Below are 19502 nucleotides of genomic sequence, written 5' to 3'. Positions count from 1 at the left end.
TGAGGTTTGTTAGTCAGAAAGTTCATAATCCAGTTGCATAGTGATGTGTCGATATCCAGGTCTCTTAGTTTGATCAGTATAGGAGGGTATGACAGTGTTGAATGCTGAGCTGAAGTCCACAAACAGCATTCGTGCAGTGTTTTAATTGTCCAGGTGTGTGAGTACAGAGTGCAGTGCTATAGAGACTGCATCCTCTGTGCTCCTGTTGCCACGGTAAGCAAACTGATGTGGGTCCAGTGTTGATGGCAGAGAGTCTTTTAGATGTGCCAGGACCAACCGCTCGAAGCACTTCATGATGATGGGTGTGAGTACTACAGGGCGGTAGTCATTCAGGCATGTTGGGCTGGAGTGTTTGGGCACTGGCACAATAGAGGTGGCTTTAAAGCATGTTGGCACAGCTGCTAGGTTAAGCGACAGGTTGAAAATGTCTGTGAATACCCCAGCGAGCTGTTCTGCATATGCTTTGAAGACTTGCCCAGGAATACCGTCTGGTCCAGCAGCCTTACGCACATTGATCCGACTCAGTGCGATGTGTACTTCTGAGGAGGTGAGTGTGATAGGTGAGTGGTCGGTGGAGGAAGTGATCCTGATGTAGGGTTTTTTATTGCCTCTTTCAAAGCAGGCATAAAAGTAATTTAGCTCAGGAAGGAGACGTCTGTGGGTGTGGACTGGCTGGGTGTGTAGTTGGTGATGGCCTGGATGCCCTGCCACATGCGCCAAGGATCAGAGTTGGAAAAGTGCTCCTCTAGCTTTAGCTTGTAACAGTGCTTGGCCTTTTTGATGCCCCTCGTCAGATTAGCCCTGGAAGTGCTGTAGGCCTGTGCATTGCCTGATCTGAAGGCAGTGTTGCGTGCTTTCAGCAGGAGGCGCACCTCCTTGTTCATCCATGGCTTCTGATTCGGGTATGTAGTGATCTGTTTCTGGGTTGTAACACTGTCTATGGTGGTGTTGATATATTACAGAACAGAGGAAGTGTAACTGTCAATGTCTGTGTGAAAGCCATGTGTGGCCTGGGAAGCAAACATACCCCAGTCTGTATGTTGAAACCTGTCCTGGAGTGTGGAGTCTACCCCATCTTTGTGTAAACATGGTCTAATGTTTTAGACCAAAAACAAGACCTAAACAACAGAATAGTTACTAGTAACTAATAAAATTAGTACTAGTATCTAATAAATAAAAACTATATATTTAATAAGTACTATCTAATGAATAAGTGCTAGTATCTAATAAAATAAACCAGTGTCTAATGAGTAAGCACTAGTATATTTTGAAAACTCTAGTATTTAATTAATAGCACAAGTATTTAATTTAAAAGATATCTGAAAAATAAGCACAAGTAACTTGAAAAAAGACACTAGTATGGCAGGGCTCGAAATTGCAACCATTTTGCTCACATATGTGCCCGAAATTTTATCTATGCGACCTCAAAATATATTTGGGAGCATTTGTGCGAGTGCATGAATGTGTTGTGTGCGACAGTTTTTACTTTGCAAAATGTTCACCACATGCGCGGATTCGGGAGACATTCATGCTGAATGCATCTCTGTGCTTGAAACGGGAAACGCAGTGCTCAGGAATGGTTTAAAACAGTTGTCATGTCAGCTTGCTGCAGTAAACAAAGCCAAGTCCGTAATCCTTGCCCCGCCTTCGCGCTCTTATTGGCCCCCTGCTCTAGCAGCTGTCAATTACTCAGTTAAACGGACATCGCAAACGGGCCTACACTGAGTAAACTAATATCGCTACTCATAAAAAAAACGGTATTGCTATTAATATGACTTATGCATATAATAAGGTGCAGTACATGTCAAAAGCATCAGTGCAGTATCAGACAGCACCCGTGAGAACCGCACAGTTATATCGTTAACAGATTTATTCATGTCAAGCAGTGCGTGCAGAGCCGGTGGGTGCTCTGTGTATCTTTTGGACACTCAGTTATGTTATAAAAATGTATTTTCTTGAGATAATGGAACGAGACATATTTTCCTCACGCTTGCATTTATACTGTTGATTTCAAATGCAATTAATAAGTTTGTATAAAAATTGTAGTAATGATGCTTATAATTGGTGGGTGCGACTACATTTTTGCTGATGCGCCTACATTTTTAAAGTTATGAGTACCGGTGCTACCAAGCAAAAAGGTTAATTTCGAGCCCTGCTAATGGGTGATGCTAGTGGGTTGCACCTTATCTCACAGCAAGAAGTACAGGTGAATTGAGCATGATAAAATTGACTGTAGTGTATGAGTCTCTGAATAAGTGAGTGTGCTTCCCAGTGATGGGTTGTTGTTGGAAGGGCATCTGCTATGTAAAACATACGCTGGATAAGTTGGTGGTTCATTCCACTGTGGCAACCCCAGATTACAGTTTTTTTTCATTTGTTTTGCCACAAATTTCAGAACCCTGTTATCAATTTTCAAAACTCGAAACATTCACTACTTTAAACACAGACTCTCCAGTGTTCAATACTCTGCATGCTGCATTTATTTCCTTTAAGAAGTCTTGCATTTGAAGGATCATTGGTTCACATAATCCTGTTATCATATAAATACTACAGGAACAAACTTTAGATCACCAGCACACAAGATGCACATTGTTACAATAAACAATCTTTTACAGTCATTTTTGTTTAAAATATATGATACAGGTTTCATAATGTTTTATACATAAGTGTAGAGGGAACAGGTACAGACAGTGGATATACTAAACTACGTTTATTCCAACGCAATCTCATGGCAATTCGTAACTTTTTGATTTAGTGGCTAAATCTCATTCCATCATAATGTAGGTTTACTGTTATTTTTTTCTCACTGCAAGTCCCCATATAGAAAGCTGATATATGGCATGATATATGGCAACATATGGAAATTACAACTGGTCTCGACATACTGTATTTAAAATCTCATAATAGTCAATAATTTGTCAAAATCCCTGTTTACATTTTTTTCAGCCATATCACGTGTGTGTGTGTGTATGTGTGTGCATAAAGAGGCTCTTGTACAACAAATCCAAAAGGCTTGATCTCAACAATAGCTGATAGTCACTTTTGCACTTTTGCTGGAACTTGATTCCAGGGTCTCCTGTTTACAGTACAGGCACTTTGACCAACTAAGCTACAGCGCCAAACGACCTTGACAGGGGCTAATTTTTTAATTGAAAAAAGAAAAATAACTAACAACTGTAGCGCTGCATGCACTCTTAACAAAAAGCCACCCTGGCACCTGTACATTGGGCACTGTTGGGATTTAAACCCAGGATCTCCTGTTTATGAGTCAGGCGCTTTGACCAACTAAGCCACAGCGCCAACCATGAAAAGCAAGCAATACGTTTTTGCACACAGAGACTTAAAAAAGACAGCGAGTCTAAAAATGGCAAGCAAAGAGGTTGTGGCTATGACAGTTTTTTCAATACATTTAACAAGTTTGCTATACTCTTAACGCAGCAACACACCTAAAACACACAATTGGCAAAACAGTTAATTTTATGTTTAAAATCACACATTGTAAACTAAACCTCTAAACTTCTTTTCAAAATACAATAATAAACGAACACACTACACCATGTCTAACAAAACACTGCAAACATGTTTCAAAATTACATAATTGTTCAAAACACAAACACATGTTCTCTTTCAACAGAAACATTCAGTCAATCAGAAAACACTGACAATAAAAACACTATCATCAGCTAAAAGTACAGAAACTGCATTATTTTATGCGTCAGCTCTGTCCTTATATTTTAAGACTCTACATTTTCATTTTGTTTGGTTTAGTAAATGCAGGCATTTTCTTTCTTTTACTGCAAAAATTCAATACAAAAAATAAAGAAATAAATTGCTTTATAAAATTTACAGTTGATGTAAAAAAAAATACAGACACAGAATTGCTGCAGTACAGACTTTATTTGCAAAAGGACATCACTGCAAGATATACCAACAGAAAAAGCACCGCAATTATAATTAAAAAACAAAATAATTTTCTATTCTGCCTGGTCTTCTGCATTTACCCGACTTCTTCTCTGGCCCAGCATGGTAACGGTGGCCCTTTGGCCTATTATGTTTCTCCTACGGCGACGCCTTTTCACCAAGTTGAAGCCAGTCTCGTCAACATAGATATTTTCATGTGGTATTTGATTGACCTCCAACTTCATGACTCTCTAAAAGTAATTTGACACAGTGTAAATGGTTCACTGTACTATAGCTAATGTATGTACTAATGAACGCCAGGTTTATATAGTCGTTTACTGTAAAACACACTGTGCATAAAATAATCACTGTATTGCATAACCTTATGTGGACGTATTGGTGATGGAGTACTGCAATGTGCTCATTGTTCCTTTCAAAAACCTCATTAGTCCTTTTTTAGAACATACAGTATGATCATGTGATTTGAAAAATCTCAACACATGAGTGTGCTTTCTAGATGGAAATCATGTTCATATGGGAGCTGTCATATATATATATATATATATATATATATATATATATATATATATATATATATATATATATATATATATATACACATACATACATGTATATGTGTGTGTGTGTATACATTCATATATACAGGGAATATATTTGTGTTTCAATTGACAATATGAACAGCTGTTTATTGTGGCGGCTTTAGCCTATATAGGTTCTGTTTAGAAAATAATGTTATTTGTTCTGACACTGTGTGAAAGCATTGGTAAATTAGACTGTAAAATTACATTGTTTTGGTTTTGGTTGAGTTTGTGTGTAAAAGAAGTTCAAGCATTTTAAATTTATGTTAACTGGATGCATTTTGTGTCAAAGCAACTAGAAATGTGTTAATTGTATAGCCCACGAAGACGAATGTTGTGCTAACCGTGTTAAGAGTTTAGGAAACTTGTTAAATGTATTAAAAAAGTGTCATAGCAATTGTAAAAAACTGTAACTATATTTGTCACAGTATTCATTACGCCTCAAAGCTATACAATTTTATAATTCATTCCGGTAAGCTCTATAAAACAAACACACGCACCACCTGCCCTAAGGCGCTGCTGGGATTTGAGCCCAGGATCTCCTGTTTACAATACAGGCGCTTTGACCAGCTAAGCCACAGCGCCACAAAAATTGACTGTAAGAAACATTTGAAGAACATTTGAAGAAGAAAAAATAATACACAACAAAAACCAGCATGTCAGGATGCAGAAAATGTTGACAAGATGGACGTGGTCTTTTAGAGTCTGGATGATCATGTCTCAAACCTGACTGGTAACCTGGCCTCTGTTCAAGATCAAAGCAAAAAATGTGTGAATTTATTTTTATTTAATCTATCCTTATTCATGTGTTTAATGTTTTTTGGAACCTCCAGTTTCATTACATCCAAACCCAGAGTCAGCTCGGAAAATGGAAATCAGGACAAACATATGCTATCGGCCATTGAAAGAGGTTCAGATCAGAAAGCCACTTTCCCATAATCTGAGGGAAAGGTGCAGTTTGGATTTGAACCTAGCACCTGCTGTTCCCAAGACAGGTGCTCTGGACAACTTAGTCTTAACACTAAAAGAAAAAAAACCTCTGGATACGATACTTCCAAACGCAGTTTCATCTAAGACAGTGGGGGGGAAGCAAAATTTACTATGCTTTCTACTCAGTTACTTTGCACATGCATAAAGAGGCTCTTGTGCAACAAATCCAAAAGGCGTGATCTCAACAATAGGTGGCAGTTACTTTTCCCCAAAACCACAGGTTGCCTTTGAGTCATTCCTCAAGCCCACTAGGCCCTACACTGTTTTCTAATCTCCCTTATTTAAAACAGCTCAATTAAGTCATCGGCGCAATGAAAGAAAGAAGCAAAATGGGATGGACAGATGCCTAAAATGTTAGAAACGCACCACACCTTAAGTCAGTGAAGAAAAAGAGCCAGGCTTGCGACTCTGGTGGGACTCAAACCCACAACCTTTGAATGGCTCAGCTCACAGCCTAGAAGTACAATGCACTATCCATTGTGCCACAGAGCCTGAGTGCTCTGCTGTCTCTAGCACTGTTGCACAGAAAGCACTTTTTAGTACTCCCTGGCTCATGAAAGAACAGCCAACTGCTGACAAGGCACTGCTGGGATTCTAACCCAGGATCTCCTGTTTACTAGACAGGCACTTTGAACAACTAAGCCACAGCGCCAAACAATTTTGACAGGAGCTAATTGTTTAATTGGAAAAAAGAAAAAAAAACTAACAACGGTAGCGCTGCATATGTGAATGTCTGGACTTGAAATATTAAAGTCCAATTGGTTGCCATTATCAAACTATGCTATATAAAGCCATCGTCCAAAGCCCTCTTGAACGAGCAGCGTTCTTAAGGATTTGAGTTTTGTTAAGAAACCGACTGCTAAACATCCCGCTGCGTAAACACTCGTTACTCTTAACAAAAAGCAACCCGGACACCTGTACATTAGGCACTGCTGGGATTTGAACCCAGAATCTCCTATTTACGAGACAGGCGCTTTGACCAACTAAGCCACAGCGCCAATGCCAAAAAGAAGGCAAGACATTTTTGCACACAGAGACTAAAAAAAGACAGCAAGTCTAAAAATGGCAAGCAAAGAGGTTGTTTAACTCTATTTGTCGCACTATTCATTACGCCTCAAAGCTATACATTTTTATAATTCATTCCGGTAAGCTCTATAAAACACACACATGCACCACCTGGACTATGGCGCTGCTGGGATTTGAGCCCACGATCTCATGTTCACAAGACAGGCGCTTTGACCAGCTAAGCCACAGCACCACAAAAATTCATAGTAAGAGACATTTGCCCGATAACAAAAATCGAAGAAGAAAAAATAATACACAACAAAAACCAGCATGTCAGGATGCAGAAAATGCTGTCAAGACGGACGTGGTCCTTTAGAGTCTGGATGATCATGTCTCAAGCCTGACCGGTGTAGTGGCAATTTTCTTTAAAGAGGCGCTCTCTGTGGTCAAGAAACAAAGTCTTACCCGGGATGTCTTTTCAAAGTTTTATTCTTTGCAAAGAAGGTCACAGTCATACAGCAACAACAGTTTCTGCAGAGTGAGACACAGAAGTCAAGTGTGTTCACCCTTTTATCTGGTTTTTACTGCTTACAAAGTCAAACCCTAATAATGCCCATTCTGACGACAGTTTCTACAGAATGAGACACTGAAACAAAGTGTGTTCACTGTTTACATTTACATTTAGTCATTTAGCAGACACTTTTATCCAAAGCGACTTACAAATGAGGACAAGGAAGCAATTTACACAACTAAGAGCAACAATGAATAAGTGCTATAGGCAAGTTTCAGGTCTGTAAAGTCTAAGAAGGGAAGTATTAGTAGTATTAAAATTTTTTTGAATTTTTTTTTTTTGGGTACAGTTATTGTGATATTTAGAGAGGCAATTGCAGATTAGGAAGTGAAGTGGAGACTAAATAGTTGAGTTTTTAGTCGTTTCTTAAAAATAGCGAGTGACTCTGCTGTTCTGATGCAGTTAGGGAGTTCATTCCACCAACTGGGCAGATTGAGCGTGAGCGAAAGTGATTTCTTCCCTCTTTGGGATGGAACCACGAGGCGACGTTCATTCACAGAACGCAAGTTTCTGGAGGGCACATAGATCTGCAGAAGTGAGAGCAGATAAGAAGGAGCAAGGCCAGAAGTCACTTTGTAGGCAAACATCAGAGCTTTGAATTTGATGCGAGCAGCAACTGGCAGCCAGTGCAAACGGACTAGCAGCGGAGTGACATGTGCTCGTTTAGGTTCATTGAAGACCACTCGTGCTGCTGCGTTCTGGAGCAGTTGAAGAGGCTTGATAGAGTTAGCTGGAAGCCCAGCTAGTAGAGAGTTGCAGTAATCCAGTTTGGAGAGAACAAGAGCTTGAACAAGGAGTTGAGCTGCATGTTCAGATAAGAAGGGTCGTATCTTTCTGATGTTATAGAGTGCGAATATGCACGATCGAGCAGTTCTAGAAATGTGGTCAGAGAAGTTTAGTTGGTCATCAATCGTTACTCCAAGGCTTTTCACCATTTTGGGTGCAGTAATGGTTGCCCCATCCATCTGGATTGAAAAGTTATGGTGTAGAGTCGAGTTGGCAGAAACTACAAGCATTTCCGTTTTTGCGAGGTTCAGCTGAAGATGATGATCTTTCATCCAGTGTGAAATAACCAACAGGCAGGCTGAGATGCGAGCTGGAACCGAGGGATCATCAGGGATCATCTGTTCTATCTAGTTTGTACTGCTTGCAAGGTCAAATCCTAATAAGGCCCATTCTGTACATGCGTCAGGTGCTCCGCTGATTGTGCTGTAAGTTTCCACTACACATGTTTATCTAAAAATGAATTTCCATTACAATTCCTCTCTTTTTATCATTCATTGATAACTCATTAATAAATTCATTTTTCAATTGATTTCTAAACATCACATTTACACTCTTCTCTCGATTTTTAAGCAAATGATCACTCTTTTAAGACTTGTTACAGAACATACCAACTCATGCAGTTTGCTGTTTTTGTTTGGATAGACCCAAAATACATATAAGCAAGCAGATAGTTATCTCAAATTTCAAAAAGTCAGGTCTGTTAATATTTTCCCTATTTAGTAACAGCTGTCACCTAAAATTTTGTTCTCAATTTGTTTAAGGTTTTTCTTTATCCATATCCATGTAGCTACTGTTATCGTCAAAGTCACAATCAAAATCATCACCCATGTCAATGTTCATACCTTCTTCATTCACGGCCATCTTTACCATCTGATGGGATGTTGTAGATGTAATCTGTCTGCCCACTGACCATGATACAAATCTGAATATACATGGCAGACAACATAATATCACTAGACCCACCCCCAATACAGGTAACACCACAGTAAAGGCCCAGTAGATCCAGTTTCCCCTCTTAAACAACAGCCAATCTAGCCATGAGTTGTTAGCGTTCTTAGGCTCTTTTACGGCCATTCTCATGTGGGCTACAATCTCAGAAATGGTTTGTTGGAAACAGGTTAATGAAAACAGCAGAACACTCAGTAATGATACTAGCAACGTCAGTACATACTCCACGCCCTTCGAAATCGATGGCAATTAATCTTATCCATCTTCAGCTTTGATGACGTTTAAGCACAGCTTATTCACCTCTCTTTTGGTCGCTTTCTCCTCCGTCTGTTTGCTGTTTGGTGTTGTATGCAGAAGTTACTGTTTCACACACACACCTCTTAACTTTTTTGTTGCTTCGTTGCAGCTGTGACCTTGCTTCACTCAGATAGCAGCCTGCTGTTTTCTTCAGATAGCTTCAGAAAGCTTCAGAGCTTCAGAGACTCTTTCTCTCCTACTCCCTCGTGGAATCCTTCTCAGGTGATGGAACTTTCCTGCAGTGCCCAGCACCCACGTCGCCCGCTCTGCGACCTTCACCGCTGTCTCAGTGGTCAGTAGCACTTAATAATAATAATAATAATTCCTTACATTTATATAGCGCTTTTCTGGGCACTCAAAGCACTTTACACACAATGGGGGGAATCTCCTCACTTGAAATGGACCCAGCCAGCGTTTCGCTCTCCAGCTCTTTCTCCTCAGGTCCCTGATCACCACGAAATCGCCAGGCCTCAGACTGTGCAGTGGTCTCTCAGGCCCTATTGGAGGTGGATGAGATTGTGGAACTTTTATCGCTCTGGCCACATTATGTGTTTATGTGTGTTGCAAATTACACATCGTCTATAGAAATTGTCCGCAAATGCAGTGAACCCCTTTGTGAAACACAGTTCCCTCATTTGCGCAACCATTGCTGTTTTTGACACATGATCTTTACCGTGAAGTGATTTCGCATAATGTTGGAAAAATATTTTTGGTAAACACGCCTTGCCCTCAGCACACTTCAACACATTATCTTTCATCACACAGCCAGACTGTCTCAACTTGTTCTTCTCTAGCCCCGTCGCAAAGGTCTGCATATCCTGCAAAGAAGAACACACGTCATTGTTATCACCAACAGATAGCAAAGAACATTCAGAGTTTTCCTTGTCGTGGGACGCCGTGACTTTTGCTGCTCCATCTGCCCTGGAGTTACCTACAGAAACAGAATCTTTATTGTTAGTATGCGCTGCGCATTTACAATTGGCCAGTTTGTCAGGTAGTAAAATCGCATCCAGCAGCGCAGTCACTAAAGGAGCATAGAGTATTGGTTGACCATCAGACTTTAGAATTTTTCTGTGTTTCCACAGAGCCCCAAAATCATGAGCTACCCCAAATGCATATCTTGAGTCAGTGTGAATTGTAGCCTCTTTTTCTGCCATTAATTTACATGCTTCTGTCAACGCCACGAGCTCTGCGGCCTGTGCCGAATAGTGCCTTGGTAATTTCCCAGAGGTCACCACATCAAATTCAGTTGTTACAGCGTAACCAACCTTATTCTGGCCTGTTTGTGGATCTTTAAATGCTGAACCATCCCCAAAGAGGGCATTGTCACAATTTTCAAGTGGTTCATCAGAAAGGTCCGGTCGTGGCGAACACACCTGTTCAAGTGCTGTTAAACAACAACGATGCTCTTCCCCATCCTCCTCAGTAGGAAGAAGAGTAGCTGCATTCAAACCAGTACATCGGTTAACAGTCACATTTGACATATCTAACAAGATAGTGTGATATCTCAGCCAGCGTTCTGTTGACAGATGCAATGTTTTTTTGTTCTCGGAGTATCATGGACACAAATTGTGGCACCATCAGTATCAGATCAGAATAACCAACAAAATCTCTTGAAGCCATAACAGCTTTTTCCACAGCCGCCACTGCTCTTAAGAAACGTGGCAGGCCTGCTGCTACAGGGTCAAGTTTGCTCAAAGTAGGCCACAGGTCACAGTCTACCTCCATGGTCCTGTAGGAGTAATGACGTCATGAAACCACTTCTTTCATCTATCATCTGAACAAATGGTTTTGTTGGTACAGGCAAACCCAATGCAGGGGCTTCAGCCATTTGTAATTTCATGTTTACAAATGCCTGATCTACCTCTGTCGACCACTCTAGTTTATCAGTGGATTTCATTCCCTTCCCTAATGTTAGGGCTCTCAGGGGTTGTTTCAAAATTGCATAATTTGGAATAAATGTGCGACAATATGAGCACATACCCAAAAAAGACAACATTTGTTTTTTTGTTAATGGTTTTGGTAAATTTTTTATACCACTCACCCTTTTTTCTTTTTTTCCTTTGTTTGACAGCTGCATTTACTGCTTGTAAATCCTGTACAAACGCCATTCTGTAGGCATCCTATTATCCCTTATCTTTTTTACAGGAAAAATAGGGGTGCGAACCTCAGAATTGTTGCATGGTACAATAACACCCTGTTCCAGTAAAGCTTCAAATACTGGGGTAATGCCCTCAATGGCTTCCCTTTTCAAAGGATATAATCTGTAATAATCTGAGGTCTGTAATCAGATTTTGCAGTGATTGTCACTGGATCACAACCTTTGATTAAACCAACATCATATTTGCTTTTTGCCTACAGTTCACTTGGCATTTCTGCTAAAGCTGGGTGTATGTCTGCAGCGTTAAAATCAACCATGCAAGAATTCTTCACGCACACTTTGTCAATAGCAGTCACAGTTCTTGAAACAGCTGTTTCAGTTTCACTGCCCACCCTCTCTGCTCTCCCAGTCTTCGGCTTTAACACTGCTTCACAAACGGGCCTAAATCAGCCCAAGACTGATGTTTACCCTTGCAAACTGATATGTGAGGCACAGCCTGTGCTGAGATAGAATGAAAGCTGCTTTTCTGACAGAGACACTGAAACTGCACACAGACTATCCTTTCAGTACATTTTCTCTAAAATCAACGTTTCATTCACATTTGTCTCAAACCAAGCTTTCTCAAATTCCTCATCTGTAAATTACGACATGTGACGTGCAATGCAGTTCACCAAGAGACATATCAATGTCGAAACGTTTTACTCAATCTTTAGCCAATTTGCAGATTACATCAGCCCATTGATTGTTTTCAATGAGTCTGTGATACAACCAGCTAACAACAAAATTCCTCCTTTTTTCCACTCTCACACCTGAGAAGTCTGCTGTTAGAACTAAGCTTAGTTTACACAAAATATCCCCTCCAATGAGTGGTATCAGACATTTTGGCAAACGAACAAATGTGTGGTTGAAAATTTTACCCCCCTCTGTCTCACAGGTCAGCAGAGCTGTAAATCGCTCGATCACTGTATGACCAGATGCAGACATCTCGTGAAATTTGTTTTTCAAAGGTATTTCACACTGTAGGTCACATGGTCGTATGCTAGATCTGCTAGCTCCACTATCAGCTACAAACTCAACCAATGTATTCTCAATCAACATAGAATATTTTGGCATATTTAAAAAATGCTTCACAAAAAAAAAACAATGCCATTTCATCAGAAAAATGATCAACATTACTGTGATCAAAATTAAAGTGGGAAATGCAAGCTTTTTCTTCATTGCAGAGAGCCAAAAGTATGTCAGTGTATGTGAATATGTGTGTATAAAAATGTGTCTGCATTTAAACTTGTTAGTAAAAATATGTTCACTTCCCTTTACTGTAGCTGTTGGCTGCTTGCCCAGACCCTCTCTGTTCTGCTTTTCCCTCTCCGCACATCAGATCCTCGATGTTGGTTTGCGCCTTTCGGGTCAATCCTTAGCCCAAAGTCCATCTAAGTGGCAAGCGCAGACATTTGGTACAGTTTCTCTTTACGTGCACCACAGGCTCTGCAGGTTTCATCGCCATCCATCACATTCCAGTTTCTCCATCTTCTGGTATCTTTCTCACCCTTGACACCTTTGTCGCCTTTGAACTTGTGATCAATATCTTTGGCTACGCATTCATGCTAAAGTCTTTAACTCTCTCTGCCACCATATCAGAGTGATAAAGTAACATTGACAAAGCACCGCATCAATTTCTTTGCGCCAAAGTTTATGCAGCGTAGCAATGTCCCTGGCAGCCTTAATGGGCTCTTTAGACTGTAGGTTTTAAGGCGTTTGCGATCAAGGTATTGTCCACAAAAACTCGGAAAAGCATGTGAACAAAACAATGGACGAGGGCTTTAATGCAAGTGAACCAAAAGGGGATCAAAAGTACTGTCTTGGAATGCCATGTAGTGGAATGTCCTGGGATGCCTTTGATTTTTAAGGCAATGGGATTCGCAGGACTTTTCGTCAAATCCTCGCACAACGTTAATTTATGACATTTGACAGATCCACGCCGAACGTCAAGCGACAACGTGATAGGAATGGGAGCATCTTACCATCATTGCTTCAGACCCAGGAAATGTTCTTGGAACTTCACACCACCAGGCCTCCAGAGGAGCTTTAGCTTTTTTTGCCCCGGGGAAGCATGGTCCACACGGAAGGGAATAAAAAATGCTGCCCAGTCATCTAAGCGCTTCCAAGTGCCAAAAGGTGGCACTTTGCCCCGTGTGAGGCTCGAACTCACGACCTTCAGATTGTGAGACTGACGCGCTGCCTACTGCGCCAACAAGGCAGACTGTTGGACCTGGGCAAACTGGGAAACACCAGCTTCCATGCCACGGTGCTGCGGAGTGGCTCCCAGGAGACAGCTCGGGTCAGGCAAGCATGTCAGGATGGTCGAGCAGTCTAAGGCGCTGCGTTCTAATGTCCAAATGCTGGCCAGTCATCTAAGCGCTTCCAAGTGCCAAAAGGTAGCACCTTGCCCCGTGTGAGGCTCGAACTTACGACCTTCAGATTATGAGACTGACGCGCTGCCTACTGCGCCAACGAGGCAGACTGTTGGACCTGGGCAAACTGGGAAACACCAGCTTCCATGTCACGGTGCTGCGGAGTGGCTCCCAGGAGACAGCTTAGGTCATGCAAGCATGTTAGGATGGCCGAGCGGTCTAAGGCGCTGCGTTCAGGTCGCAGTCTCCTCTGGAGGCGTGGGTTCGAATCGCACTTTTGACAAACCTAATCTTTGGCTATGCGTTCAGGCTCAAGTCTTTAACTCTCTGGCACCATGTCCGAGTGATACAGTAACACTGACAAAGCACCGCATCAATCTCGTTGTGCCAAAATTTATGCAGCGTAGCAGTGTCCCTGGCAGCCTTAATGGGCTCTTTAGACTGTAGGTTTTAGGGCGTTTGCAATCAAGGTATTGTCCACAAAAACTCGGAAAAGCATGTGAACAAAACAATGGACGAGGGCTTTAATGCAAGTGAACCAAAAGGGGATCAAAAGTACTGTCTTGGAATGCCATGTAGTGGAATGTCCTGGGATGCCGTTGATTTTTAAGGCAATGGGATTCGCAGGACTTTTCGTCAAATCCTTGCACAACGTTAATTCATGACATTTGACAGATCCACGCCGAACGTCAAGCGACACCGTGATAGGAATGGGAGCATCTTACCATCATTGCTTCAGACTCAGGAAATGTTCTTGGAACTTCACACCACCTGGCCTCCAGAGGAGCTGTAGCTTTTTTTGCCCCGGGGAAGCATGATCCACACGGAAGGGAATAAAAAATGCTGGCCAGTCATCTAAGCGCTTCCAAGTGCCAAAAGGAAGCACCTTGCCCCGTGTGAGGCTCGAACTCACGACCTTCAGATTATGAGACTGACGCGCTGCCTACTGCGCCAACGAGGCAGACTGTTGGACTTGGGCAAACTGGGAAACACCAGCTTCCATGTCACTGTGCTGCGGAGTGGCTCCCAGGAGACAGCTTAGGTCAGGCAAGCATGTCAGGATGGCCGAGCGGTCTAAGGCGCTGCGTTCAGGTCGCAGTCTCCTCTGGAGGCGTGGGTTCGAATCCCACTTCTGACAAACCTAATCTTTGGCTACGCGTTCAGGCTCAAGTCTTTAACTCTCTGGCACCATGTCCGAGTGATACAGTAACACTGACAAAGCACCGCATCAATCTCGTTGTGCCAAAATTTATGCAGCGTAGCAGTGTACATGGCAGCCTTAATAGGCTCTTTAGACTGTAGGTTTTAAGGCTTTTGCAATCAAGGTATTGTCCACAAAAACTCGGAAAAGCATGTGAACAAAACAATGGACGAGGGCTTTAATGCAAGTGAACCAAAAGGGGATCAAAAGTACTGTCTTGGAATGCCATGTAGTGGAATGTCCTGGGATGCCGTTGATTTTTAAGGCAATGGGATTCGCAGGACTTTTCGTCAAATCCTTGCACAACGTTAATTCATGACATTTGACAGATCCACGCCGAACGTCAAGCGACACCGTGATAGGAATGGGAGCATCTTACCATCATTGCTTCAGACTCAGGAAATGTTCTTGGAACTTCACACCACCTGGCCTCCAGAGGAGCTGTAGCTTTTTTTGCCCCGGGGAAGCATGATCCACACGGAAGGGAATAAAAAATGCTGGCCAGTCATCTAAGCGCTTCCAAGTGCCAAAAGGAAGCACCTTGCCCCGTGTGAGGCTCGAACTCACGACCTTCAGATTATGAGACTGACGCGCTGCCTACTGCGCCAACGAGGCAGACTGTTGGACTTGGGCAAACTGGGAAACACCAGCTTCCATGTCACTGTGCTGCGGAGTGGCTCCCAGGAGACAGCTTAGGTCAGGCAAGCATGTCACGATGGCCGAGCGGTCTAAGGCGCTGCGTTCAGGTCGCAGTCTCCTCTGGAGGTGTGGGTTCGAATCCCACTTCTGACAAATCTAATCTTTGGCTACGGGTTCAGGCTGAAGTCTTTAACTCTCTGGCACCATGTCCGAGTGATACAGTAACACTGACAAAGCACCGCATCAATCTCGTTGTGCCAAAATTTATGCAGCGTAGCAGTGTACATGGCAGCCTTAATAGGCTCTTTAGACTGTAGGTTTTAAGGCTTTTGCAATCAAGGTATTGTCCACAAAAACTCGGAAAAGCATGTGAACAAAACAATGGACGAGGGCTTTAATGCAAGTGAACCAAAAGGGGATCAAAAGTACTGTCTTGGAATGCCATGTAGTGGAATGTCCTGGGATGCCGTTGATTTTTTAAGGCAATGGGATTCGCAGGACTTTTCGTCAAATCCTCGCACAACGTTAATTCATGACATTTGACAGATCCACGCCGAACGTCAAGCGACACCGTGATAGGAATGGGAGCATCTTACCATCATTGCTTCAGACTCAGGAAATGTTCTTGGAACTTCACACCACCTGGCCTCCAGAGGAGCTGTAGCTTTTTTTGCCCCGGGGAAGCATGATCCACAAGGAAGGGAATAAAAAATGCTGGCCAGTCATCTAAGCGCTTCCAAGTGCCAAAAGGTAGCACCTTGCCCCGTGTGAGGCTCGAACTCACGACCTTCAGATTATGAGACTGACACACTGCCTACTGCGCCAACGAGGCAGACTGTTGGACCTGGGCAAACTGGGAAACACCAGCTTCCATGTCACTGTGCTGCGGAGTGGCTCCCAGGAGACAGCTTAGGTCATGCAAGCATGTCAGGATGGCCGAGCGGTCTAAGGCGCTGCGTTCAGGTCGCAGTCTCCTCTGGAGGCGTGGGTTCGAATCCCACTTCTGACAAACCTAATCTTTGGCTACACGTTCAGGCTGAAGTCTTTAACTCTCTGGCACCATGTCCGAGTGATACAGTAACACTGACAAAGCACCGCATCAATCTCGTTGTGCCAAAATTTATGCAGCGTAGCAGTGTACATGGCAGCCTTAATAGGCTCTTTAGACTGTAGGTTTTAAGGCTTTTGCAATCAAGGTATTGTCCACAAAAACTCGGAAAAGCATGTGAACAAAACAATGGACGAGGGCTTTAATGCAAGTGAACCAAAAGGGGATCAAAAGTACTGTCTTGGAATGCCATGTAGTGGAATGTCCTGGGATGCCGTTGATTTTTAAGGCAATGGGATTCGCAGGACTTTTCGTCAAATCCTTGCACAACGTTAATTCATGACATTTGACAGATCCACGCCGAACGTCAAGCGACACCGTGATAGGAATGGGAGCATCTTACCATCATTGCTTCAGACTCAGGAAATGTTCTTGGAACTTCACACCACCTGGCCTCCAGAGGAGCTGTAGCTTTTTTTGCCCCGGGGAAGCATGATCCACACGGAAGGGAATAAAAAATGCTGGCCAGTCATCTAAGCGCTTCCAAGTGCCAAAAGGAAGCACCTTGCCCCGTGTGAGGCTCGAACTCACGACCATCAGATTATGAGACTGACGCGCTGCCTACTGCGCCAACGAGGCAGACTGTTGGACTTGGGCAAACTGGGAAACACCAGCTTCCATGTCACTGTGCTGCGGAGTGGCTCCCAGGAGACAGCTTAGGTCAGGCAAGCATGTCAAGATGGCCGAGCGGTCTAAGGCGCTGCGTTCAGGTCGCAGTCTCCTCTGGAGGCGTGGGTTCGAATCCCACTTCTGACAAATCTAATCTTTGGCTACGCGTTCAGGCTGAAGTCTTTAACTCTCTGGCACCATGTCCGAGTGATACAGTAACACTGACAAAGCACCGCATCAATCTCGTTGTGCCAAAATTTATGCAGCGTAGCAGTGTACATGGCAGCCTTAATGGGCTCTTTAGACTGTAGGTTTTAAGGCTTTTGCAATCAAGGTATTGTCCACAAAAACTCGGAAAAGCATGTGAACAAAACAATGGACGAGGGCTTTAATGCAAGTGAACCAAAAGGGGATCAAAAGTACTGTCTTGGAATGCCATGTAGTGGAATGTCCTGGGATGCCGTTGATTTTTAAGGCAATGGGATTCGCAGGACTTTTCGTCAAATCCTCGCACAACGTTAATTCATGACATTTGACAGATCCACGCCGAACGTCAAGCGACACCGTGATAGGAATGGGAGCATCTTACCATCATCGCTTCAGACTCAGGAAATGTTCTTGGAACTTCACACCACCTGGCCTCCAGAGGAGCTGTAGCTTTTTTTTGCCCCGGGGAAGCATGATCCACACGGCAGGGAATAAAAAATGCTGGCCAGTCATCTAAGCGCTTCCGAATGCCAAAAGGTAGCACCTTGCCCCGTGTGAGGCTCGAACTCACGACCTTCAGATTATGAGACTGACTGTAGGTTTTAAGGCTTTTGCAATCAAGGTATTGTCCACAAAAACTCGGAAAAGCATGTGAACAAAACAATGGACGAGGGCTTTAATGCAAGTGAACCAAAAGGGGATCAAAAGTACTGTCTTGGAATGCCATGTAGTGGAATGTCCTGGGATGCCGTTGATTTTTAAGGCAATGGGATTCGCAGGACTTTTCGTCAAATCCTCGCACAACGTTAATTCATGACATTTGACAGATCCACGCCGAACGTCAAGCGACACCGTGATAGGAATGGGAGCATCTTACCATCATTGCTTCAGACTCAGGAAATGTTCTTGGAACTTCACACCACCTGGCCTCCAGAGGAGCTGTAGCTGTTTTTTGCCCCGGGGAAGCATGATCCACACGGAAGGGAATAAAAAATGCTGGCCAGTCATCTAAGCGCTTCCAAGTGCCAAAAGGTAGCACCTTGCCCCGTGTGAGGCTCGAACTCACGACCTTCAGATTATGAGACTGACGCGCTGCCTACTGCGCCAACGAGGCAGACTGTTGGACCTGGGCAAACTGGGAAACACCAGCTTCCATGTCACTGTGCTGCAGAGTGGCTCCCAGGAGACAGCTTAGGTCAGGCAAGCATGTCAGGATGGCCGAGCGGTCTAAGGCGCTGTGTTCAGGTCGCAGTCTCCTCTGGAGGCGTGGGTTCGAAACCCACTTCTGACAAACCTAATCTTTGGCTACGCGTTCAGGCTCAAGTCTTTAACTCTCTGGCACCATGTCCGAGTGATACAGTAACACTGACAAAGCACCGCATCAATCTCGTTGTGCCAAAATTTATGCAGCGTAGCAGTGTACATGGCAGCCTTAATGGGCTCTTTAGACTGTAGGTTTTAAGGCTTTTGCAATCAAGGTATTGTCCACAAAAACTCGGAAAAGCATGTGAACAAAACAATGGACGAGGGCTTTAATGCAAGTGAACCAAAAGGGGATCAAAAGTACTGTCTTGGAATGCCATGTAGTGGAATGTCCTGGGATGCCGTTGATTTTTAAGGCAATGGGATTCGCAGGACTTTTCGTCAAATCCTCGCACAACGTTAATTCATGACATTTGACAGATCCACGCCGAACGTCAAGCGACACCGTGATAGGAATGGGAGCATCTTACCATCATCGCTTCAGACTCAGGAAATGTTCTTGGAACTTCACACCACCTGGCCTCCAGAGGAGCTGTAGCTTTTTTTTGCCCCGGGGAAGCATGATCCACACGGAAGGGAATAAAAAATGCTGGCCAGTCATCTAAGCGCTTCCGAATGCCAAAAGGTAGCACCTTGCCCCGTGTGAGGCTCGAACTCACGACCTTCAGATTATGAGACTGACTGTAGGTTTTAAGGCTTTTGCAATCAAGGTATTGTCCACAAAAACTCGGAAAAGCATGTGAACAAAACAATGGACGAGGGCTTTAATGCAAGTGAACCAAAAGGGGATCAAAAGTACTGTCTTGGAATGCCATGTAGTGGAATGTCCTGGGATGTCGTTGATTTTTAAGGCAATGGGATTCGCAG

General features: G+C 43.3%; 1 protein-coding gene and 13 non-coding genes across 16 annotated transcripts in view; 4 read left to right on the top strand and 10 right to left on the bottom strand.

Annotated features, from left to right (window-relative positions):
- znf1086 (zinc finger protein 1086) overlaps positions 1–19502 on the bottom strand; it is an 893143-nt gene that overhangs the window by 361065 nt on the left and 512576 nt on the right. The gene's annotated exons all lie outside the window — the stretch shown is intronic.
- si:dkey-220a11.5 overlaps positions 1–19502 on the bottom strand; it is a 765979-nt gene that overhangs the window by 641670 nt on the left and 104807 nt on the right. The window lies entirely within an intron of this gene.
- trnat-ugu (transfer RNA threonine (anticodon UGU)) lies at positions 5011–5084 on the bottom strand. The gene has a single exon. It is a non-coding gene; the product is annotated as a tRNA-Thr (tRNA).
- trnat-cgu (transfer RNA threonine (anticodon CGU)) lies at positions 6414–6487 on the bottom strand. The gene has a single exon. It is a non-coding gene; the product is annotated as a tRNA-Thr (tRNA).
- On the bottom strand, positions 13382–13454 carry trnav-cac (transfer RNA valine (anticodon CAC)). Its single transcript has one exon. It is a non-coding gene; the product is annotated as a tRNA-Val (tRNA).
- On the bottom strand, positions 13642–13714 carry trnam-cau (transfer RNA methionine (anticodon CAU)). Its single transcript has one exon. It is a non-coding gene; the product is annotated as a tRNA-Met (tRNA).
- On the bottom strand, positions 14497–14569 carry trnam-cau (transfer RNA methionine (anticodon CAU)). The gene has a single exon. It is a non-coding gene; the product is annotated as a tRNA-Met (tRNA).
- On the top strand, positions 14664–14746 carry trnal-cag (transfer RNA leucine (anticodon CAG)). The gene has a single exon. It is a non-coding gene; the product is annotated as a tRNA-Leu (tRNA).
- On the bottom strand, positions 15352–15424 carry trnam-cau (transfer RNA methionine (anticodon CAU)). The gene has a single exon. It is a non-coding gene; the product is annotated as a tRNA-Met (tRNA).
- Positions 16375–16457, top strand: trnal-cag (transfer RNA leucine (anticodon CAG)). Its single transcript has one exon. It is a non-coding gene; the product is annotated as a tRNA-Leu (tRNA).
- trnam-cau (transfer RNA methionine (anticodon CAU)) lies at positions 17063–17135 on the bottom strand. The gene has a single exon. It is a non-coding gene; the product is annotated as a tRNA-Met (tRNA).
- Positions 17230–17312, top strand: trnal-cag (transfer RNA leucine (anticodon CAG)). Its single transcript has one exon. It is a non-coding gene; the product is annotated as a tRNA-Leu (tRNA).
- On the bottom strand, positions 18414–18486 carry trnam-cau (transfer RNA methionine (anticodon CAU)). The gene has a single exon. It is a non-coding gene; the product is annotated as a tRNA-Met (tRNA).
- trnal-cag (transfer RNA leucine (anticodon CAG)) lies at positions 18581–18663 on the top strand. Its single transcript has one exon. It is a non-coding gene; the product is annotated as a tRNA-Leu (tRNA).

This window comes from Danio rerio, chromosome 4 (assembly GCF_052040795.2).
Source record: "Danio rerio strain M-AB ecotype USA chromosome 4, GRCz13ab, whole genome shotgun sequence".
Lineage (NCBI taxonomy): Eukaryota > Metazoa > Chordata > Actinopteri > Cypriniformes > Danionidae > Danio > Danio rerio.
This window is presented reverse-complemented; position numbering and strand designations above follow the sequence as displayed.